Below are 26,054 nucleotides of genomic sequence, written 5' to 3' on the forward strand. Positions count from 1 at the left end.
CGATTCAATACATCGGCCTCCAGCCGACTTGTCTCCAAGGGTCTATTGCTGCCTCGGGCACCTTATGGTCGTACTCCTGTGAGTCTAGTGTTTCGAATCCGAGGCAAAACTGACAGTTAATTGTAACGTTCAGAGCCTGTTAATAACGATGGAACACACAAATTGCGTCGCGATTCAGTACATCTTTCTCCAGCCGACTTGTCTCCAAGGGTCTAATGAGGACTCGGGCACCTTATGGTCGTTCTCCTGTAAGTCTAGATTTTCGAATCCGACGCAAAACTGACAGTTAATTGTAACGTTCAGAGCCGGTTAATGACGATGGAACACACAAATTGCGTCGCGATTCAATACATCGTCCTCCAGCCGACTGGTCTCCAACGGTCTGTTGCTGCCTCGGGCACCTTATGGTCGCTCTGCTGTGAGTCTAGTCTTCCGAATACGACGGATAACTGACAGTTAATTGTAACGTTCAGAGCCTCTTAATGACGATGGAACACACAAATAGCGTCGCGATACAATACATCGTCCGACAGCCGACTTGTCTCCAAGGGTCTATTGCTGCCTCGGGCACCTTATGGTCGTTCTCCTGTGAGTCTAGATTTTCGAATCCGACGCAAAACTGACAGTTAATTGTAACGTTCAGAGCCTCTTAATGACGATGGAACACACAAATTGCGTCGCGATTCAATACATCGTCCTCCAGCCGACTTGTCTCCAAGGGTCTATTGCTGCCTCGGGCACCCTATGGTCGTTCTCCTGTGAGTCTAGTGTTTCGAATCCGACGAAAAACTGACAGTTAATTGTAACGTTCAGATCCTCTTAATGACGATGGAACACACAAATTGCGTCGCGATTCAATACATCGTCCTCCAGCCGACTTGTCTCCAAGGGTCTATTGCTGCCTCGGGCACCTTATGGTCGTTCTCCTGTGAGTCTAGATTTTCGAATCCGACGCAAAACTGACAGTTAATTGTAACGTTCAGAGCCTGTTAATAACGATGGAACACACAAGTTGCGTCGCGATTCAATACATCGTCCTCCAGCCGACTTGTCTCCAAGGGTCTATTGCTGCCTCGGGCACCTTATGGTCGTTCTCCTGTGAGTCTAGTTTTTCGAATCCGAGGCAAAACTGACAGTTAATTGTAACCTTCAGAGCCTCTTAATGACGATGGAACACACAAATTGCGTCCCGATTCAATACATCGTCCTCCAGCCGACTTGTCTCCAAGGGTCTATTGCTGCCTCGGGCACCTTATGGTCGTTCTCCTGTGAGTCTAGTTTTTCGAATCCGACGCAAAACTGACAGTTAATTGTAACGTTCAGAGCCTCTTAATGACGATGGAACACACAAATTGCGTCGCGATTCAATACATCGTCCTCCAGCCGACTTGTCTCCAAGGGTCTATTGCTGCCTCGGGCACCTTATGGTCGTTCTCCTGTGAGTCTAGATTTTCGAATCCGACGCAAAACTGACAGTTAATTGTAACGTTCAGAGCCTCTTAATGACGATGGAACACACAAATTGCGTCGCGATTCAATACATCGTCCGACAGCCGACTTGTCTCCAAGGGTCTATTGCTGCCTCGGGCACCTTATGGTCGTCCTCCTGTGAGTCTAGATTTTTGAATTCGACGCAAAACTGACAGTTAATTGCAACGTTCAGAGCCTCTTAATGACGATGGAACACACAAATCGCATCGCGATTCAATACATCGTCCTCCAGCCGCCCTGTCTCCAAGGGTCTATTGCTGCCTCGGTCACCTTATGGTCGTTCTCCTGTGTGTCTAGTTTTTCGAATCCGACGCAAAACTGACAGTTAATTGTAACGTTCAGAGCCTCTTAATGACGATGGAACACACAAATTGCGTCGAGATTCAATACATCGTCCGACAGCCGACCTGTCTCCAAAGGTCTATTGCTGCCTCGGGGACCTTATGGTCGTTCTCCTGTGAGTCTAGTTTTTCGAATCCGACGCAAAACTGACAGTTAATTGTAACGTTCAGAGCCTCTTAATGACAATGGAACACACAAATTGCGTCGCGATTCAATACATCGTCCGACAGCCGACTTGTCTCCAAGGGTCTATTGCTGCCTCGGGCACCTTATGGTCGTCCTCCTGTGAGTCTAGATTTTTGAATTCGACGCAAAACTGACAGTTAATTGCAACGTTCAGAGCCTCTTAATGACGATGGAACACACAAATCGCATCGCGATTCAATACATCGTCCTCCAGCCGCCCTGTCTCCAAGGGTCTATTGCTGCCCCGGGCACCTCTTGGTCGTTCTCCTAGGAGTGTAGTTTTTCGAATCCGGCACAAAACTGACAGTTAATGGTAACGTTTAGAGCCTCTTAATGACGATGGAACACACAAATTGTGTCGCGATTCAATACATCGTCCTCCAGCCGACTTCTCTCCAAGGGTCTATAGCTGCCTCGGGCACCTTATCGTCGTCCTCCTGTGAGTCTAGTTTTTCGAATCCGACGCAAAACTGACAGTTAATTGTGACATTCAGTGCCTGTTAATGACGATGGAACACACAAGTTGCGTCGAGATTCAATACATCGTCCGACAGCCGACCTGTCTCCAAAGGTCTATTGCTGCCTCGGGCACCTTATGGTCGTTCTGCTGTGAGTCTAGTTTTCCGAATACGACGCATAACTGACAGTTAATTGTAACGTTCAGAGCCTGTTAATGACGATGGAACACACAAATTGCGTCGCGATTCAATACATCGGCCTCCAGCCGACTTGTCTCCAAGGGTCTATTGCTGCCTCGGGCACCTTATGGTCGTACTCCTGTGAGTCTAGTGTTTCGAATCCGACGCAAAACTGACAGTTAATTGTAACGTTCAGAGCCTGTTAATAACGATGGAACACACAAATTGCGTCGCGATTCAGTACATCTTCCTCCAGCCGACTTGTCTCCAAGGGTCTAATGAGGACTCGGGCACCTTATGGTCGTTCTCCTGTAAGTCTAGATTTTCGAATCCGACGCAAAACTGACAGTTAATTGTTCTAACGTTCAGAGCCTCTTAATGACGATGGAACACACAAATAGCGTCGCGATACAATACATCGTCCGACAGCCGACTTGTCTCCAAGGGTCTATTGCTGCCTCGGGCACCTTATGGTCGTTCTCCTGTGAGTCTAGATTTTCGAATCCGACGCAAAACTGACAGTTAATTGTAACGTTCAGAGCCTCTTAATGACGATGGAACACACAAATTGCGTCGCGATTCAATACATCGTCCTCCAGCCGACTTGTCTCCAAGGGTCTATTGCTGCCTCGGGCACCCTATGGTCGTTCTCCTGTGAGTCTAGTGTTTCGAATCCGACGCAAAACTGACAGTTAATTGTAACGTTCAGATCCTCTTAATGACGATGGAACACACAAATTGCGTCGCGATTCAATACATCGTCCTCCAGCCGACTTGTCTCCAAGGGTCTATTGCTGCCTCGGGCACCTTATGGTCGTTCTCCTGTGAGTCTAGATTTTCGAATCCGACGCAAAACTGACAGTTAATTGTAACGTTCAGAGCCTGTTAATAACGATGGAACACACAAATTGCGTCGCGATTCAATACATCGTCCTCCAGCCGACTTGTCTCCAAGGGTCTATTGCTGCCTCGGGCACCTTATGGTCGTTCTCCTGTGAGTCTAGTTTTTCGAATCCGAGGCAAAACTGACAGTTAATTGTAACGTTCAGAGCCTCTTAATGACGATGGAACACACAAATTGCGTCCCGATTCAATACATCGTCCTCCAGCCGACTTGTCTCCAAGGGTCTATTGCTGCCTCGGGCACCTTATGGTCGTTCTCCTGTGAGTCTAGTTTTTCGAATCCGACGCAAAACTGACAGTTAATTGTAACGTTCAGAGCCTCTTAATGACGATGGAACACACAAATTGCGTCGCGATTCAATACATCGTCCTCCAGCCGACTTGTCTCCAAGGGTCTATTGCTGCCTCGGGCACCTTATGGTCGTTCTCCTGTGAGTCTAGATTTTCGAATCCGACGCAAAACTGACAGTTAATTGTAACGTTCAGAGCCTCTTAATGACGATGGAACACACAAATTGCGTCGCGATTCAATACATCGTCCGACAGCCGACTTGTCTCCAAGGGTCTATTGCTGCCGCGGGCACCTTAATGTCGTCCTCCTGTGAGTCTAGATTTTTGAATTCGACGCAAAACTGACAGTTAATTGCAACGTTCAGAGCCTCTTAATGACGATGGAACACACAAATCGCATCGCGATTCAATACATCGTCCTCCAGCCGCCCTGTCTCCAAGGGGCTATTGCTGCCTCGGTCACCTTATGGTCGTTCTCCTGTGTGTCTAGTTTTTCGAATCCGACGCAAAACTGACAGTTAATTGTAACGTTCAGAGCCTCTTAATGACGATGGAACACACAAATTGCGTCGAGATTCAATACATCGTCCGACAGCCGACCTGTCTCCAAAGGTCTATTGCTGCCTCGGGGACCTTATGGTCGTTCTCCTGTGAGTCTAGTTTTTCGAATCCGACGCAAAACTGAAAGTTAATTGTAACGTTCAGAGCCTGTTAATAACGATGGAACACACAAATTGCGTCGCGATTCAATACATCGTCCTCCAGCCGACTTGTCTCCAAGGGTCTATTGCTGCCTCGGGCACCTTATGGTCGTTCTCCTGTGAGTCTAGTTTTACGAATCCGAGGCAAAACTGACAGTTAATTGTAACGTTCAGAGCCTCTTAATGACGATGGAACACACAAATTGCGTCCCGATTCAATACATCGTCCTCCAGCCGACTTGTCTCCAAGGGTCTATTGCTGCCTCGGGCACCTTATGGTCGTTCTCCTGTGAGTCTAGTTTTTCGAATCCGACGCAAAACTGACAGTTAATTGTAACGTTCAGAGCCTCTTAATGACGATGGAACACACAAATTGCGTCGCGATTCAATACATCGTCCTCCAGCCGACTTGTCTCCAAGGGTCTATTGCTGCCTCGGGCACCTTATGGTCGTTCTCCTGTGAGTCTAGATTTTCGAATCCGACGCAAAACTGACAGTTAATTGTAACGTTCAGAGCCTCTTAATGACGATGGAACACACAAATTGCGTCGCGACTCAATACATCGTCCGACAGCCGACTTGTCTCCAAGGGTCTATTGCTGCCTCGGGCACCTTATGGTCGTCCTCCTGTGAGTCTAGATTTTTGAATTCGACGCAAAACTGACAGTTAATTGTAACGTTCAGAGCCTCTTAATGACGATGGAACACACAAATCGCATCGCGATTCAATACATCGTCCTCCAGCCGCCCTGTCTCCAAGGGTCTATTGCTGCCTCGGTCACCTTATGGTCGTTCTCCTGTGTGTCTAGTATTTCGAATCCGACGCAAAACTGACAGTTAATTGTAACGTTCAGAGCCTCTTAATGACGATGGAACACACAAATTGCGTCGAGATTCAATACATCGTCCGACAGCCGACCTGTCTCCAAAGGTCTATTGCTGCCTCGGGGACCTTATGGTCGTTCTCCTGTGAGTCTAGTTTTTCGAATCCGACGCAAAACTGAAAGTTAATTGTAACGTTCAGAGCCTCTAAATGACGATGGAACACACAAATTGCGTCCCGATTCAATACATCGTCCTCCAGGCGACTTGTCTCCAAGGGTCTCTTGCTGCCTCGGGCACCTTATGGTCGTTCTCCTGTGAGTCTAGATTTTCGAATCCGACGCAAAACTGACAGTGAATTGTAACGTTTAGAGACTCTTAATGACAATGGAACACACAAATTGCGTCGCGATTCAATACATCGTCCTCCAGCCGACTTGTCGCCGAGATACTATTGCTGCCCCGGGCACCTCTTGGTCGTTCTCCTAGGAGTGTAGTTTTTCGAATCCGGCACAAAACTGACAGTTAATGGTAACGTTTAGAGCCTCTTAATGACGATGGAACACACAAATTGTGTCGCGATTCAATACATCGTCCTCCAGCCGACTTCTCTCCAAGGGTCTATAGCTGCCTCGGGCACCTTATCGTCGTCCTCCTGTGAGTCTAGTTTTTCGAATCCGACGCAAAACTGACAGTTAATTGTAACATTCAGTGCCTGTTAATGACGATGGAACACACAAGTTGCGTCGAGATTCAATACATCGTCCGACAGCCGACCTGTCTCCAAAGGTCTATTGCTGCCTCGGGCACCTTATGGTCGTTCTGCTGTGAGTCTAGTTTTCCGAATACGACGCATAACTGACAGTTAATAGTAACGTTCAGAGCCTGTTAATGACGATGGAACACACAAATTGCGTCGCGATTCAATACATCGGCCTCCAGCCGACTTGTCTCCAAGGGTCTATTGCTGCCTCGGGCACCTTATGGTCGTTCTCCTGTGAGTCTAGTTTTTCGAATCCGACGCAAAACTGACAGTTAATTGTAACGTTCAGAGCCTCTTAATGACGATGGAACACACAAATTGCGTCGCGATTCAATACATCGTCCTCCAGCCGACTTGTCTCCAAGGGTCTATTGCTGCCTCGGGCACCTTATGGTCGTTCTCCTGTGAGTCTAGATTTTCGAATCCGACGCAAAACTGACAGTTAATTGTAACATTCAGAGCCTCTTAATGACGATGGAACACACAAATTGCGTCGCAATTCGATACATCGTCCGACAGCCGACTTGTCTCCAAGGGTCTATTGCTGCCTCGGGCACCTTATGGTCGTTCTCCTGTGAGTCTAGATTTTCGAATCCGACGCAAAACTGACAGTTAATTGTAACGTTCAGAGCCTCTTAATGACGATGGAACACACAAATTGCGTCGCGATTCAATACATCGTCCGACAGCCGACTTGTCTCCAAGGGTCAATTGCTGCCTCGGGCACCTTATGGTCGTCCTCCTGTGAGTCTAGATTTTTGAATTCGACGCAAAACTGACAGTTAATTGCAACGTTCAGAGCCTCTTAATGACGATGGAACACAGAAATCGCATCGCGATTCAATACATCGTCCTCCAGCCGCCCTGTCTCCAAGGGTCTATTGCTGCCTCGGTCACCTTATGGTCGTTCTCCTGTGTGTCTAGTTTTTCGAATCCGACGCAAAACTGACAGTTAATTGTAACGTTCAGAGCCTCTTAATAACGATGGAACACACAAATTGCGTCGAGATTCAATACATCGTCCGACAGCCGACCTGTCTCCAAAGGTCTATTGCTGCCTCGGGGACCTTATGGTCGTTCTCCTGTGAGTCTAGTTTTTCGAATCCGACGCAAAACTGAAAGTTAATTGTAACGTTCAGAGCCTCTAAATGACGATGGAACACACAAATTGCGTCCCGATTCAATACATCGTCCTCCAGGCGACTTGTCTCCAAGGGTCTATTGCTGCCTCGGGCTCTCCTGTGAGTCTAGATTTTCGAATCCGACGCAAAACTGACAGTGAATTGTAACGTTTAGAGACTCTTAATGACAATGGAACACACAAATTGCGTCGCGATTCAATACATCGTCCTCCAGCCGACTTGTCGCCGAGATACTATTGCTGCCCCGGGCACCTCTTGGTCGTTCTCCTAGGAGTGTAGTTTTTCGAATCCGGCACAAAACTGACAGTTAATGGTAACGTTTAGAGCCTCTTAATGACGATGGAACACACAAATTGTGTCGCGATTCAATACATCGTCCTCCAGCCGACTTCTCTCCAAGGGTCTATAGCTGCCTCGGGCACCTTATCGTCGTCCTCCTGTGAGTCTAGTTTTTCGAATCCGACGCAAAACTGACAGTTAATTGTAACATTCAGTGCCTGTTAATGACGATGGAACACACAAGTTGCGTCGAGATTCAATACATCGTCCGACAGCCGACCTGTCTCCAAAGGTCTATTGCTGCCTCGGGCACCTTATGGTCGTTCTGCTGTGAGTCTAGTTTTCCGAATACGACGCATAACTGACAGTTAATTGTAACGTTCAGAGCCTGTTAATGACGATGGAACACACAAATTGCGTCGCGATTCAATACATCGGCCTCCAGCCGACTTGTCTCCAAGGGTCTATTGCTGCCTCGGGCACCTTATGGTCGTTCTCCTGTGAGTCTAGTTTTTCGAATCCGACGCAAAACTGACAGTTAATTGTAACGTTCAGAGCCTCTTAATGACGATGGAACACACAAATTGCGTCGCGATTCAATACATCGTCCTCCAGCCGACTTGTCTCCAAGGGTCTATTGCTGCCTCGGGCACCTTATGGTCGTTCGCCTGTGAGTCTAGATTTTCGAATCCGACGCAAAACTGACAGTGAATTGTAACGTTCAGAGCCTCTTAATGACGATGGAACACACAAATTGCGTCGCGATTCAATACATCGTCCGACAGCCGACTTGTCTCCAAGGGTCTAGTGCTGCTTCGGGCACCCTATGGTCGTCCTCCTGTGAGTTAGATTTTCGAATCCGACGCAAAACTGACAGTTAATTGTTACGTTCAGAGCCTGTTAATGACGATGGAACACACAAATTGCGTCGCGATTCAATACATCGTCCTCCAGCCGCCCTGTCTCCAAGGGTCTATTGCTGCCTTGGTCACCTTATGGTCGTTCTCCTGTGTGTCTAGTTTTTCGAATCCGACGCAAAACTGACAGTTAATTGTAACGTTCAGAGCCTATTAATGACGATGGAACACACAAATTGCGTCGAGATTCAATACATCGTCCGACAGCCGACCTGTCTCAAATGTCTATTGCCGCCTCGGGGACCTTATGGTCGTTCTCCTGTAAGTCTAGTTTTTCGAATCCGACGCTAAACTGACAGTTAATTGTAACGTTCAGAGCCTGTTAATGACGATGGAACACACAAATTGCGGCGCGATTCAATACATCGTCCGACAGCCGACTTGTCTCCAAGGGTCTATTGCTCTCCTCGGGCACTTTATGGTCGTTCTCCTGTGAGTCTAGATTTTCGAATTCGACGCAAAACTGACAGTTAATTGTAACGTTCAGAGCCTGTTAATGACTATGGACACACAAATTGCGTCGCGATTCGATACATCGTCCTCCAGCCGCCTTGTCTCCAATGGTCTATTGCTGCCTCGGGCACCTTATGGTCGTTCTCCTGTGAGTCTAGTTTTTCGAATCCGACGCACAACTGACAGTTAATTGTAACGTTCAGAGCCTCTTAATGACGATGGAACACACAAATTGCGTCGCGAATCAATACATCGTCCGACAGCCAACCTGTCTCCAAAGGTCTATTGCTGCCTCGGGCACCTTTTGGTCGCTCTGCTGTGAGTCTAGTTTTCCGAATACGACGCATAACTGACAGTTAATTGTAACGTTCAGAGCCTGTTAATAACGATGGAACACAAAAATTGCGTCGCGATTCAGTACTTCTTCCTCCAGCCGACTTGTCTCCAAGGGTCTATTGAAGACTCGGGCACCTTATGGTCGTTCTCCTGTGAGTCTAGTTTTTCGAATCCGACGCAAAACTGACAGTTAATTGTAACGTTCAGATCCTCTTAATGACGATGGAACACACAAATTGCGTCGCGATTCAATACATCGTCCTCCAGCCGACTTGTCTCCAAGGGTCTATTGCTGCCTCGGGCACCTTATGGTCGTTCTCCTGTGAGTCTAGTTTTTCGAATCCGAGGCAAAACTGACAGTTAATTGTAACGTTCAGAGCCTCTTAATGACGATGGAACACACAAATTGCGTCCCGATTCAATACATCGTCCTCCAGCCGACTTGTCTCCAAGGGTCTATTGCTGCCTCGGGCACCTTATGGTCGTTCTCCTGTGAGTCTAGATTTTCGAATCCGACGCAAAACTGACAGTGAATTGTAACGTTTAGAGACTCTTAATGACAATGGAACACACAAATTGCGTCGCGAATCAATACATCGTCCGACAGCCAACCTGTCTCCAAAGGTCTATTGCTGCCTCGGGCACCTTTTGGTCGCTCTGCTGTGAGTTTAGTTTTCCGAATACGACGCATAACTGACAGTTAATTGTAACGTTCAGAGCCTGTTAATAACGATGGAACACAAAAATTGCGTCGCGATTCAGTACTTCTTCCTCCAGCCGACTTGTCTCCAAGGGTCTATTGCTGCCTCGGGCACCTTATGGTCGTTCTCCTGTGAGTCTAGATTTTCGAATCCGACGCAAAACTGACAGTTAATTGTAACATTCAGTGCCTGTTAATGACGATGGAACACACAAGTTGCGTCGAGATTCAATACATCGTCCGACAGCCGACCTGTCTCCAAAGGTCTATTGCTGCCTCGGGCACCTTATGGTCGTTCTGCTGTGAGTCCAGTTTTCCGAATACGACGCATAACTGACAGTTAATTGTAACGTTCAGAGCCTGTTAATGACGATGGAACACACAAATTGCGTCGCGATTCAATACATCGGCCTCCAGCCGACTTGTCTCCAAGGGTCTATTGCTGCCTCGGGCACCTTATGGTCGTTCTCCTGTGAGTCTAGTTTTTCGAATCCGACGCAAAACTGACAGTTAATTGTAACGTTCAGAGCCTCTTAATGACGATGGAACACACAAATTGCGTCGCGATTCAATACATCGTCCTCCAGCCGACTTGTCTCCAAGGGTCTATTGCTGCCTCGGGCACCTTATGGTCGTTCGCCTGTGAGTCTAGATTTTCGAATCCGACGCAAAACTGACAGTGAATTGTAACGTTCAGAGCCTCTTAATGACGATGGAACACACAAATTGCGTCGCGATTCAATACATCGTCCGACAGCCGACTTGTCTCCAAGGGTCTAGTGCTGCTTCGGGCACCTTATGGTCGTCCTCCTGTGAGTTAGATTTTCGAATCCGACGCAAAAATGACAGTTAATTGTTACGTTCAGAGCCTGTTAATGACGATGGAACACACAAATTGCGTCGCGATTCAATACATCGTCCTCCAGCCGCCCTGTCTCCAAGGGTCTATTGCTGCCTTGGTCACCTTATGGTCTTTCTCCTGTGTGTCTAGTTTTTCGAATCCGACGCAAAACTGACAGTTAATTGTAACGTTCAGAGCCTATTAATGACGATGGAACACACAAATTGCGTCGAGATTCAATACATCGTCCGACAGCCGACCTGTCTCAAATGTCTATTGCCGCCTCGGGGACCTTATGGTCGTTCTCCTGTAAGTCTAGTTTTTCGAATCCGACGCTAAACTGACAGTTAATTGTAACGTTCAGAGCCTGTTAATGACGATGGAACACACAAATTGCGGCGCGATTCAATACATCGTCCGACAGCCGACTTGTCTCCAAGGGTCTATTGCTCTCCTCGGGCACTTTATGGTCGTTCTCCTGTGAGTCTAGATTTTCGAATTCGACGCAAAACTGACAGTTAATTGTAACGTTCAGAGCCTGTTAATGACTATGGACACACAAATTGCGTCGCGATTCGATACATCGTCCTCCAGCCGCCTTGTCTCCAATGGTCTATTGCTGCCTCGGGCACCTTATGGTCGTTCTCCTGTGAGTCTAGTTTTTCGAATCCGACGCACAACTGACAGTTAATTGTAACGTTCAGAGCCTCTTAATGACGATGGAACACACAAATTGCGTCGCGAATCAATACATCGTCCGACAGCCAACCTGTCTCCAAAGGTCTATTGCTGCCTCGGGCACCTTTTGGTCGCTCTGCTGTGAGTCTAGTTTTCCGAATACGACGCATAACTGACAGTTAATTGTAACGTTCAGAGCCTGTTAATAACGATGGAACACAAAAATTGCGTCGCGATTCAGTACTTCTTCCTCCAGCCGACTTGTCTCCAAGGGTCTATTGAAGACTCGGGCACCTTATGGTCGTTCTCCTGTGAGTCTAGTTTTTCGAATCCGACGCAAAACTGACAGTTAATTGTAACGTTCAGATCCTCTTAATGACGATGGAACACACAAATTGCGTCGCGATTCAATACATCGTCCTCCAGCCGACTTGTCTCCAAGGGTCTATTGCTGCCTCGGGCACCTTATGGTCGTTCTCCTGTGAGTCTAGTTTTTCGAATCCGAGGCAAAACTGACAGTTAATTGTAACGTTCAGAGCCTCTTAATGACGATGGAACACACAAATTGCGTCCCGATTCAATACATCGTCCTCCAGCCGACTTGTCTCCAAGGGTCTATTGCTGCCTCGGGCACCTTATGGTCGTTCTCCTGTGAGTCTAGATTTTCGAATCCGACGCAAAACTGACAGTGAATTGTAACGTTTAGAGACTCTTAATGACAATGGAACACACAAATTGCGTCGCGAATCAATACATCGTCCGACAGCCAACCTGTCTCCAAAGGTCTATTGCTGCCTCGGGCACCTTTTGGTCGCTGTGCTGTGAGTTTAGTTTTCCGAATACGACGCATAACTGACAGTTAATTGTAACGTTCAGAGCCTGTTAATAACGATGGAACACAAAAATTGCGTCGCGATTCAGTACTTCTTCCTCCAGCCGACTTGTCTCCAAGGGTCTATTGCTGCCTCGGGCACCTTATGGTCGTTCTCCTGTGAGTCTAGATTTTCGAATCCGACGCAAAACTGACAGTTAATTGTAACGTTCAGAGCCTCTTAATGACGATGGAACACAAAAATTGCGTCGCGATTCAGTACTTCTTCCTCCAGCCGACTTGTCTCCAAGGGTCTATTGAAGACTCGGGCACCTTATGGTCGTTCTCCTGTGAGTCTAGTTTTTCGAATCCGACGCAAAACTGACAGTTAATTGTAACGTTCAGATCCTCTTAATGACGATGGAACACACAAATTGCGTCGCGATTCAATACATCGTCCTCCAGCCGACTTGTCTCCAAGGGTCTATTGCTGCCTCGGGCACCTTATGGTCGTTCTCCTGTGAGTCTAGTTTTTCGAATCCGAGGCAAAACTGACAGTTAATTGTAACGTTCAGAGCCTCTTAATGACGATGGAACACACAAATTGCGTCCCGATTCAATACATCGTCCTCCAGCCGACTTGTCTCCAAGGGTCTATTGCTGCCTCGGGCACCTTATGGTCGTTCTCCTGTGAGTCTAGATTTTCGAATCCGACGCAAAACTGACAGTGAATTGTAACGTTTAGAGACTCTTAATGACAATGGAACACACAAATTGCGTCGCGATTCAATACATCGTCCTCCAGCCGACTTGTCGCCGAGATACTATTGCTGCCCCGGGCACCTCTTGGTCGTTCTCCTAGGAGTGTAGTTTTTCGAATCCGGCACAAAACTGACAGTTAATGGTAACGTTTAGAGCCTCTTAATGACGATGGAACACACAAATTGTGTCGCGATTCAATACATCGTCCTCCAGCCGACTTCTCTCCAAGGGTCTATAGCTGCCTCGGGCACCTTATGGTCGTTCTCCTGTGAGTCTAGATTTTCGAATTTGACGCAAAACTGACAGTTAATTGTAACGTTCAGAGCCTCTTAATGACGATGGAACACACAAATTGCGTCGCGATTCAATACATCGTCCGACAGCCGACTTGTCTCCAAGGGTCTATTGCTGCCTCGGGCACCTTATGGTCGTCCTCCTGTGAGTCTAGATTTTTGAATTCGACGCAAAACTGACAGTTAATTGTAACGTTCAGAGCCTCTTAATGACGATGGAACACACAAATCGCATCGCGATTCAATACATCGTCCTCCAGGCGCCCTGTCTCCAAGGGTCTATTGCTGCCTCGGTCACCTTATGGTCGTTCTCCTGTGTGTCTAGTTTTTCTAATCCGACGAAAAACTGACAGTTAATTGTAACGTTCAGAGCCTCTTAATGACGATGGAACACACAAATTGCGTCGAGATTCAATACATCGTCCGACAGCCGACCTGTCTCCAAAGGTCTATTGCTGCCTCGGGGACCTTATGGTCGTTCTCCTGTGAGTCTAGTTTTTCGAATCCGACGCAAAACTGAAAGTTAATTGTAACGTTCAGAGCCTCTAAATGACGATGGAACACACAAATTGCGTCCCGATTCAATACATCGTCCTCCAGGCGACTTGTCTCCAAGGGTCTATTGCTGCCTCGGGCACCTTATGGTCGTTCTCCTGTGAGTCTAGATTTTCGAATCCGACGTAAAACTGACAGTGAATTGTAACGTTTAGAGACTCTTAATGACAATGGAACACACAAATTGCGTCGCGATTCAATACATCGTCCTCCAGCCGACTTGTCGCCGAGATACTATTGCTGCCCCGGGCACCTCTTGGTCGTTCTCCTAGGAGTGTAGTTTTTCGAATCCGGCACAAAACTGACAGTTAATGGTAACGTTTAGAGCCTCTTAATGACGATGGAACACACAAATTGTGTCGCGATTCAATACATCGTCCTCCAGCCGACTTCTCTCCAAGGGTCTATAGCTGCCTCGGGCACCTTATGGTCGTTCTCCTGTGAGTCCAGTTTTTCGAATCCGACGCAAAACTGACAGTTAATTGTAACATTCAGTGCCTCTTAATGACGATGGAACACACAAGTTGCGTCGAGATTCAATACATCGTCCGACAGCCGACCTGTCTCCAAAGGTCTATTGCTGCCTCGGGCACCTTATGGTCGTTCTGCTGTGAGTCTAGTTTTCCGAATACGACGCATAACTGACAGTTAATTGTAACGTCCAGAGCCTGTTAATGACGATGGAACACACAAATTGCGTCGCGATTCAATACATCGGCCTCCAGCCGACTTGTCTCCAAGGGTCTATTGCTGCCTCGGGCACCTTATGGTCGTTCTCCTGTGAGTCTAGTTTTTCGAATCCGTCGCAAAACTGACAGTTAATTGTAACGTTCAGAGCCTCTTAATGACGATGGAACACACAAATTGCGTCGCGATTCAATACATCGTCCTCCAGCCGACTTGTCTCCAAGGGTCTATTGCTGCCTCGGGCACCTTATGGTCGTTCTCCTGTGAGTCTAGATTTTCGAATCCGACGCAAAACTGACAGTGAATTGTAACGTTCAGAGCCTCTTAATGACGATGGAACACACAAATTGCGTCGCGATTCAATACATCGTCCGACAGCCGACTTGTCTCCAAGGGTCTAGTGCTGCTTCGGGCACCTTATGGTCGTCCTCCTGTGAGTTAGATTTTCGAATCCGACGCAAAACTGACAGTTAATTGTTACGTCCAGAGCCTGTTAATGACGATGGAACACACAAATTGCGTCGCGATTCAATACATCGTCCTCCAGCCGCCCTGTCTCCAAGGGTCTATTGCTGCCTTGGTCACCTTATGGTCGTTCTCCTGTGTGTCTAGTTTTTCGAATCCGACGCAAAACAGACAGTTAATTGTAACGTTCAGAGCCTCTTAATGACGATGGAACACACAAATTGCGTCGAGATTCAATACATCGTCCGACAGCCGACCTGTCTCCAAATGTCTATTGCCGCCTCGGGGACCTTATGGTCGTTCTCCTGTGAGTCTAGTTTTTCGAATCCGACGCTAAACTGACAGTTAATTGTAACGTTCAGAGCCTGTTAATGACGATGGAACACACAAATTGCGGCGCGATTCAATACATCGTCCGACAGCCGACTTGTCTCCAAGGGTCTATTGCTCTCCTCGGGCACTTTATGGTCGTTCTCCTGTGAGTCTAGATTTTCGAATTCGACGCAAAACTGACAGTGAATTGAAAGTTCAGAGCCTCTTAATGACGATGGAACACACAAATTGCGTCGCGATTCAATACATCGTCCTCCAGCCGACTTGTCTCCAAGGGTCTATTGCTGCCTAGGGAACCTTTTGGTCGCTCTGCTGTGAGTCTAGTTTTCCGAATACGACGCATAACTGACAGTTAATTGTAACGTTCAGAGCCTGTTAATAACGATGGAACACAAAAATTGCGTCGCGATTCAGTACATCTTCCTCCAGCCGACTTGTCTCCAAGGGTCTATTGAGGACTCGGGCACCTTATGGTCGTTCTCCTGTGAGTCTAGTTTTTCGAATCCGACGCAAAACTGACAGTTAATTGTAACGTTCAGAGCCTCTTAATGACGATGGAACACACAAATTGCGTCACGATTCAATACATCTTCCTCCAGCCGACTTGTCTCCAAGGGTCTATTGCTGCCTCGGGCACCTTATGGTCGTTCTCCTGTGAGTCTAGATTTTCGAATCCGACGCAAAACTGACAGTGAATTGTAACGTTCAGAGCCTCTTAATGACGATGGAACACACAAATTGCGTCGCGATTCAATACATCGTCCGACAGCCGACTTGTCTCCAAGGGTCTAGTGCTGCTTCGGGCACCTTATGGTCGTCCTCCTGTGAGTTAGATTTTCGAATCCGACGCAAAACTGACAGTTAATTGTTACGTTCAGAGCCTGTTAATGACGATGGAACACACAAATTGCGTCGCGATTCAATACATCGTCCTCCAGGCGCCCTGTCTCCAAGGGTCTATTGCTGCCTTGGTCACCTTATGGTCGTTCTCCTGTGTGTCTAGTTTTTCGAATCCGACGCAAAACTGACAGTTAATTGTAACGTTCAGAGCCTCTTAATGACGATGGAACACACAAATTGCGTCGAGATTCAATACATCGTCCGACAGCCGACCTGTCTCCAAATGTCTATTGCCGCCTCGGGGACCTTATGGTCGTTCTCCTGTGAGTCTAGTTTTTCGAATCCGACGCTAAACTGACAGTGAATTGTAACGTTCAGAGCCTCTTAATAACGATGGAACACACAAATTGCGTCGCGATTCAATACATCGTCCTCCAGCCGACTTGTCTCCAAGGGTCTATTGCTGCCTCGGGCACCTTATGGTCGTTCTCCTGTGAGTCTAGTTTTTCGAATCCGAGGCCAAACTGACAGTTAATTGTAACGTTCAGAGCCTCTTAATGACGATGGAACACACAAATTGCGTCCCGATTCAATACATCGTCCTCCAGCCGACTTGTCTCCAAGGGTCTATTGCTGCCTCGGGCACCTTATGGTCGTTCTCCTGTGAGTCTAGTTTTTCGAATCCGACGCAAAACTGACAGTTAATTGTAACGTTCAGAGCCTCTTAATGACGATGGAACACACAAATTGCGTCGCGATTCAATACATCGTCCTACAGCCGACTTGTCTCCAAGGGTCTATTGCTGCCTCGGGCACCTTATGGTCGTTCTCCTGTGAGTCTAGATTTTCGAATCCGACGCAAAACTGACAGTGAATTGTAACGTTCAGAGCCTCTTAATGACGATGGAACACACAAATAGCGTCGCGATTCAATACATCGTCCGACAGCCGACTTGTCTCCAAGGGTCTAGTGCTGCTTCGGGCACATTATGGTCGTCCTCCTGTGAGTTAGATTTTCGAATCCGACGCAAAACTGACAGTTAATTGTTACGTTCAGAGCCTGTTAATGACGATGGAACACACAAATTGCGTCGCGATTCAATACATCGTCCTCCAGCCGACTTGTCTCCAAGGGTCTATTGCTGCCTCGGGCACATTATGGTCGTTCTCCTGTGAGTCTAGTTTTTCGAATCCGACGCAAAACTGACAGTTAATTGTAACGTTCAGAGCCTGTTAATGACTATGGACACACAAATTGCGTCGCGATTCGATACATCGTCCTCCAGCCGCCTTGTCTCCAATGGTCTATTGCTGCCTCGGGCACCTTATGGTCGTTCTCCTGTGAGTCTAGTTTTTTGAATCCGACGCACAACTGACAGTGAATTGTAACGTTCAGAGCCTCTTAATGACGATGGAACACACAAATTGCGTCGCGAATCAATACATCGTCCGACAGCCGACCTGTCTCCAAAGGTCTATTGCTGCCTCGGGCACCTTTTGGTCGCTCTGCTGTGAGTCTAGTTTTCCGAATACGACGCATAACTGACAGTTAATTGTAACGTTCAGAGCCTGTTAATAACGATGGAACACAAAAATTGCGTCGCGATTCAGTACTTCTTCCTCCAGCCGACTTGTCTCCAAGGGTCTATTGAAGACTCGGGCACCTTATGGTCGTTCTCCTGTGAGTCTAGTTTTTCGAATCCGACGCAAAACTGACAGTTAATTGTAACGTTCAGATCCTCTTAATGACGATGGAACACACAAATTGCGTCGCGATTCAATACATCGTCCTCCAGCCGACTTGTCTCCAAGGATCTATTGCTGCCTCGGGCACCTTATGGTCGTTCTCCTGTGAGTCTAGATTTTCGAATCCGACGCAAAACTGACAGTTAATTGTAACGTTCAGAGCCTGTTAATGACGATGGAACACACAAATTGCGTCGCGATTCAATACATCGTCCTCCAGCCGACTTGTCTCCAAGGGTCTATTGCTGCCTCGGGCACCTTATGGTCGTTCTCCTGTGAGTCTAGTTTTTCGAATCCGAGGCCAAACTGACAGTTAATTGTAACGTTCAGAGCCTGTTAATGACGATGGAACACACAAATTAAGTCCCGATTCAATACATCGTCCTCCAGCCGACTTGTCTCCAAGGGTCTATTGCTGCCTCGGGCACCTTATGGTCGTTCTCCTGTGAGTCTAGTTTTTCGAATCCGACGCAAAACTGACAGTTAATTGTAACGTTCAGAGCCTCTTAATGACGATGGAACACACAAATTGCGTCGCGATTCAATACATCGTCCTCCAGCCGACTTGTCTCCAAGGGTCTATTGCTGCCTCGGGCACCTTATGGTCGTTCTCCTGTGAGTCTAGATTTTCGAATCCGACGCAAAACTGACAGTGAATTGTAACGTTCAGAGCCTCTTAATGACGATGGAACACACAAATAGCGTCGCGATTCAATACATCGTCCGACAGCCGACTTGTCTCCAAGGGTCTAGTGCTGCTTCGGGCACATTATGGTCGTCCTCCTGTGAGTTAGATTTTCGAATCCGACGCAAAACTGACAGTTAATTGTTACGTTCAGAGCCTGTTAATGACGATGGAACACACAAATTGCGTCGCGATTCAATACATCGTCCTCCAGCCGACTTGTCTCCAAGGGTCTATTGCTGCCTCGGGCACATTATGGTCGTTCTCCTGTGAGTCTAGTTTTTCGAATCCGACGCAAAACTGACAGTTAATTGTAACGTTCAGAGCCTGTTAATGACTATGGACACACAAATTGCGTCGCGATTCGATACATCGTCCTCCAGCCGCCTTGTCTCCAATGGTCTATTGCTGCCTCGGGCACCTTATGGTCGTTCTCCTGTGAGTCTAGTTTTTCGAATCCGACGCACAACTGACAGTTAATTGTAACGTTCAGAGCCTCTTAATGACGATGGAACACACAAATTGCGTCGCGAATCAATACATCGTCCGACAGCCGACCTGTCTCCAAAGGTCTATTGCTGCCTCGGGCACCTTTTGGTCGCTCTGCTGTGAGTCTAGTTTTCCGAATACGACGCATAACTGACAGTTAATTGTAACGTTCAGAGCCTGTTAATAACGATGGAACACAAAAATTGCGTCGCGATTCAGTACTTCTTCCTCCAGCCGACTTGTCTCCAAGGGTCTATTGAAGACTCGGGCACTTTATGGTCGTTCTCCTGTGAGTCTAGTTTTTCGAATCCGACGCAAAACTGACAGTTAATTGTAACGTTCAGATCCTCTTAATGACGATGGAACACACAAATTGCGTCGCGATTCAATACATCGTCCTCCAGCCGACTTGTCTCCAAGGGTCTATTGCTGCCTCGGGCACCTTATGGTCGTTCTCCTGTGAGTCTAGATTTTCGAATCCGACGCAAAACTGACAGTTAATTGTAACGTTCAGAGCCTGTTAATGACGATGGAACACACAAATTGCGTCGCGATTCAATACATCGTCCTCCAGCCGACTTGTCTCCAAGGGTCTATTGCTGCCTCGGGCACCTTATGGTCGTTCTCCTGTGAGTCTAGTTTTTCGAATCCGAGGCAAAACTGACAGTTAATTGTAACGTTCAGAGCCTCTTAATGACGATGGAACACACAAATTGCGTCCCGATTCAATACATCGTCCTCCAGCCGACTTGTCTCCAAGGGTCTATTGCTGCCTCGGGCACCTTATGGTCGTTCTCCTGTGAGTCTACTTTTTCGAATCCGACGCAAAACTGACAGTTAATTGTAACGTTCAGAGCCTCTTAATGACGATGGAACACACAAATTGCGTCGCGATTCAATACATCGTCCTCCAGCCGACTTGTCTCCAAGGGTCTATTGCTGCCTCGGGCACCTTATGGTCGTTCTCCTGTGAGTCTAGATTATCGAATCCGACGCAAAACTGACAGTTAATTGTAACGTTCAGAGCCTCTTAATGACGATGGAACACACAAATTGCGTCGCGATTCAATACATCGTCCGACAGCCGACTTGTCTCCAAGGGTCTATTGCTGCCTCGGGCACCTTATGGTCGTCCTCCTGTGAGTCTAGATTTTTGAATTCGACGCAAAACTGACAGTTAATTGTAACGTTCAGAGCCTCTTAATGACGATGGAACACACAAATCGCATCGCGATTCAATACATCGTCCTCCAGGCGCCCTGTCTCCAAGGGTCTATTGCTGCCTCGGTCACCTTATGGTCGTTCTCCTGTGTGTCTAGTTTTTCGAATCCGACGCAAAACTGACAGTTAATTGTAACGTTCAGAGCCTCTTAATGACGATGGAACACACAAATTGCGTCGAGATTCAATACATCGTCCGACAGCCGACCTGTCTCCAAAGGTCTATTGCTGCCTCGGGGACCTTATGGTCGTTCTCCTGTGAGTCTAGTTTTTCGAATCCGACGCAAAACTGAAAGTTAATTGTAACGTTCAGAGCCTCTAAATGACGATGGAACACACAAATTGCGTCCCGATTCAATACATCGTCCTCCAGGCGACTTGTCTCCAAGGGTCTATTGCTGCCTCGGGCACCTTATGGTCGTTCTCCTGTGAGTCTAGATTTTCGAATCCGACGCAAAACTGACAGTGAATTGTAACGTTTAGAGACTCTTAATGACAATGGAACACACAAATTGCGTCGCGATTCAATACATCGTCCTCCAGCCGACTTGTGGCCGAGATACTATTGCTGCCCCGGGCACCTCTTGGTCGTTCTCCTAGGAGTGTAGTTTTTCGAATCCGGCACAAAACTGACAGTTAATGGTAACGTTTAGAGCCTCTTAATGACGATGGAACACACAAATTGTGTCGCGATTCAATACATCGTCCTCCAGCCGACTTCTCTCCAAGGGTCTATAGCTGCCTCGGGCACCTTATCGTCGTTCTCCTGTGAGTCTAGTTTTTCGAATCCGACGCAAAACTGACAGTTAATTGTAACATTCAGTGCCTCTTAATGACGATGGAACACACAAGTTGCGTCGCGATTCAATACATCGTCCGACAGCCGACCTGTCTCCAAAGGTCTATTGCTGCCTCGGGCACCTTATGGTCGTTCTGCTGTGAGTCTAATTTTCCGAATACGACGCATAACTGACAGTTAATTGTAACGTTCAGAGCCTGTTAATGACGATGGAACACACAAATTGCGTCGCGATTCAATACATCGGCCTCCAGCCGACTTGTCTCCAAGGGTCTATTGCTGCCTCGGGCACCTTATGGTCGTTCTCCTGTGAGTCTAGTTTTTCGAATCCGACGCAAAACTGACAGTTAATTGTAACGTTCAGAGCCTCTTAATGACGATGGAACACACAAATTGCGTCGCGATTCAATACATCGTCCTCCAGCCGACTTGTCTCCAAGGGTCTATTGCTGCCTCGGGCACCTTATGGTCGTTCTCCTGTGAGTCTAGATTTTCGAATCCGACGCAAAACTGACAGTGAATTGTAACGTTCAGAGCCTCTTAATGACGATGGAACACACAAATTGCGTCGCGATTCAATACATCGTCCGACAGCCGACTTGTCTCCAAGGGTCTAGTGCTGCTTCGAGCACCTTATGGTCGTCCTCCTGTGAGTTAGATTTTCGAATCCGACGCAAAATGACAGTTAATTGTTACGTCCAGAGCCTGTTAATGACGATGGAACACACAAATTGCGTCGCGATTCAATACATCGTCCTCCAGCCGCCCTGTCTCCAAGGGTCTATTGCTGCCTTGGTCACCTTATGGTCGTTCTCCTGTGTGTCTAGTTTTTCGAATCCGACGCAAAACAGACAGTTAATTGTAACGTTCAGAGCCTCTTAATGACGATGGAACACACAAATTGCGTCGAGATTCAATACATCGTCCGACAGCCGACCTGTCTCCAAATGTCTATTGCCGCCTCGGGGACCTTATGGTCGTTCTCCTGTGAGTCTAGTTTTTCGAATCCGACGCTAAACTGACAGTTAATTGTAACGTTCAGAGCCTGTTAATGACGATGGAACACACAAATTGCGGCGCGATTCAATACATCGTCCGACAGCCGACTTGTCTCCAAGGGTCTATTGCTCTCCTCGGGCACTTTATGGTCGTTCTCCTGTGAGTCTAGATTTTCGAATTCGACGCAAAACTGACAGTGAATTGTAAGTTCAGAGCCTCTTAATGACGATGGAACACACAAATTGCCTAGCGATTCAATACATCGTCCTACAGCCGACTTGTCTCCAAGGGTCTATTGCTGCCTAGGGCACCGTTTGGTCGCTCTGCTGTGAGTCTAGTTTTCCGAATACGACGCATAACTGACAGTTAATTGTAACGTTCAGAGCCTGTTAATAACGATGGAACACAAAAATTGCGTCGCGATTCAGTACATCTTCCTCCAGCCGACTTGTCTCCAAGGGTCTATTGAGGACTCGGGCACCTTATGGTCGTTCTCCTGTGAGTCTAGTTTTTCGAATCCGACGCAAAACTGACAGTTAATTGTAACGTTCAGAGCCTCTTAATGACGATGGAACACACAAATTGCGTCACGATTCAATACATCGTCCTCCAGCCGACTTGTCTCCAAGGGTCTATTGCTGCCTCGGGCACCTTATGGTCGTTCTCCTGTGAGTCTAGATTTTCGAATCCGACGCAAAACTGACAGTGAATTGTAACGTTCAGAGCCTCTTAATGACGATGGAACACACAAATTGCGTCGCGATTCAATACATCGTCCGACAGCCGACTTGTCTCCAAGGGTCTAGTTCTGCTTCGGGCACCTTATGGTTGTTCTCCTCTGAGTTAGATTTTCGAATCCGACGCAAAACTGACAGTTAATTGTTACGTTCAGAGCCTGTTAATGACGATGGAACACACAAATTGCGTCGCGATTCAATACATCGTCCTCCAGCCGCCCTGTCTCCAAGGGTCTATTGCTGCCTTGGTCACCTTATGGTCGTTCTCCTGTGTGTCTAGTTTTTCGAATCCGACGCAAAACTGACAGTTAATTGTAACGTTCAGAGCCTCTTAATGACGATGGAACACACAAATTGCGTCGAGATCCAATACATCGTCCGACAGCCGACCTGTCTCCAAATGTCTATTGCCGCCTCGGGGACCTTATGGTCGTTCTCCTGTGAGTCTAGTTTTTCGAATCCGACGCTAAACTGACAGTTAATTGTAACGTTCAGAGCCTGTTAATGACGATGGAACACACAAATTGCGGCGCGATTCAATACATCGTCCGACAGCCGACTTGTCTCCAAGGGTCTATTGCTCTCCTCGGGCACTTTATGGTCGTTCTCCTGTGAGTCTAGATTTTCGAATACGACGCAAAACTGACAGTGAATTGTAAGTTCAGAGCCTCTTAATAACGATGGAACACACAAATTGCGTCGCGATTCAATACATCGTCCTCCAGCCGACTTGTCTCCAAGGGTCTATTGCTGCCTCGGGCACCTTATGGTCGTTCTCCTGTGAGTCTAGATTTTCGAATCCGAGGCAAAACTGACAGTTAATTGTAACGTTCAGAGCCTCTTAATGACGATGGAACACACAAATTGCGTCCCGATTCAATACATCGTCCTCCAGCCGACTTGTCTCCAAGGGTCTATTGCTGCCTCGGGCACCTTATGGTCGTTCTCCTGTGAGTCTAGTTTTTCGAATCCGACGCAAAACTGACAGTTAATTGTAACGTTCAGAGCCTCTTAATGACGATGGAACACACAAATTGCGTCGCGATTCAATACATCGTCCTCCAGCCGACTTGTCTCCAAGGGTCTATTGCTGCCTCGGGCACCTTATGGTCGTTCTCCTGTGAGTCTAGATTTTCGAATCCGATGCAAAACTGACAGTTAATTGTAACGTTCAGAGCCTCTTAATGACGATGGAACACACAAATTGCGTCGCGATTCAATACATCGTCCGACAGCCGACTTGTCTCCAAGGGTCTATTGCTGCCTCGCGCACCTTATGGTCGTTCTCCTGTGTGTCTAGTTTTTCGAATCCGACGCAAAACTGACAGTTAATTGTAACGTTCAGAGCCTCTTAATGACGATGGAACGCACAAATTGCGTCGAGACTCATTACATTGTCCGACAGCCGACCTGTCTCCAAAGGTCTATTGCTGCCTCGGTCACCTTATGGTCGTTCTCCTGTGTGTCTAGTTTTTCGAATCCGACGCAAAACTGACAGTTAATTGTAACGTTCAGAGCCTCTTAATGACGATGGAGCACACAAATTGCGTCGAGATTCAATACATCGTCCGACAGCCGACCTGTCTCCAAAGGTCTATTGCTGCCTCGGGGACCTTATGGTCGTTCTCCTGTGAGTCTAGTTTTTCGAATCCGACGCAAAACTGAAAGTTAATTGTAACGTTCAGAGCCTGTTAATAACGATGGAACACACAAATTGCGTCGCGATTCAATACATCGTCCTCCAGCCGACTTGTCTCCAAGGGTCTATTGCTGCCTCGGGCACCTTATGGTCGTTCTCCTGTGAGTCTAGTTTTTCGAATCCGAGGCAAAACTGACAGTTAATTGTAACGTTCAGAGCCTCTTAATGACGATGGAACACACAAATTGCGTCCCGATTCAATACATCGTCCTCTAGCCGACTTGTCTCCAAGGGTCTATTGCTGCCTCGGGCACCTTATGGTCGTTCTCCTGTGAGTCTAGTTTTTCGAATCCGACGCAAAACTGACAGTTAATTGTAACGTTCAGAGCCTGTTAATGACGATGGAACACACAAATTGCGGCGCGATTCAATACATCGTCCTCCAGCCGCCCTGTCTCCAAGGGTCTATTGCTGCCTTGGTCACCTTATGGTCGTTCTACTGTGTGTCTAGTTTTTCGAATCCGACGCAAAACTGACAGTTAATTGTAACGTTCAGAGCCTCTTAATGACGATGGAACACACAAATTGCGTCGAGATTCAATACATCGTCCGACAGCCGACCTGTCTCCAAATGTCTATTGCCGCCTCGGGGACCTTATGGTCGTTCTCCTGTGAGTCTAGTTTTTCGAATCCGACGCTAAACTGACAGTTAATTGTAACGTTCAGAGCCTGTTAATGACGATGGAACACACAAATTGCGGCGCGATTCAATACATCGTCCGACAGCCGACTTGTCTCCAAGGGTCTATTGCTCTCCTCGGGCACTTTATGGTCGTTCTCCTGTGAGTCTAGATTTTCGAATACGACGCAAAACTGACAGTGAATTGTAAGTTCAGAGCCTCTTAATAACGATGGAACACACAAATTGCGTCGCGATTCAATACATCGTCCTCCAGCCGACTTGTCTCCAAGGGTCTATTGCTGCCTCGGGCACCTTATGGTCGTTCTCCTGTGAGTCTAGATTTTCGAATCCGAGGCAAAACTGACAGTTAATTGTAAAGTTCAGAGCCTCTTAATGACGATGGAACACACAAATTGCGTCCCGATTCAATACATCGTCCTCCAGCCGACTTGTCTCCAAGGGTCTATTGCTGCCTCGGGCACCTTATGGTCGTTCTCCTGTGAGTCTAGTTTTTCGAATCCGACGCAAAACTGACAGTTAATTGTAACGTTCAGAGCCTCTTAATGACGATGGAACACACAAATTGCGTCGCGATTCAATACATCGTCCTCCAGCCGACTTGTCTCCAAGGGTCTATTGCTGCCTCGGGCACCTTATGGTCGTTCTCCTGTGAGTCTAGATTTTCGAATCCGATGCAAAACTGACAGTTAATTGTAACGTTCAGAGCCTCTTAATGACGATGGAACACACAAATTGCGTCGCGATTCAATACATCGTCCGACAGCCGACTTGTCTCCAAGGGTCTATTGCTGCCTCGCGCACCTTATG

The sequence above is a fragment of the Schistocerca nitens genome, chromosome 2 (genome assembly GCF_023898315.1).
Source record: "Schistocerca nitens isolate TAMUIC-IGC-003100 chromosome 2, iqSchNite1.1, whole genome shotgun sequence".
Classification (NCBI taxonomy): Eukaryota; Metazoa; Arthropoda; class Insecta; order Orthoptera; family Acrididae; genus Schistocerca; species Schistocerca nitens.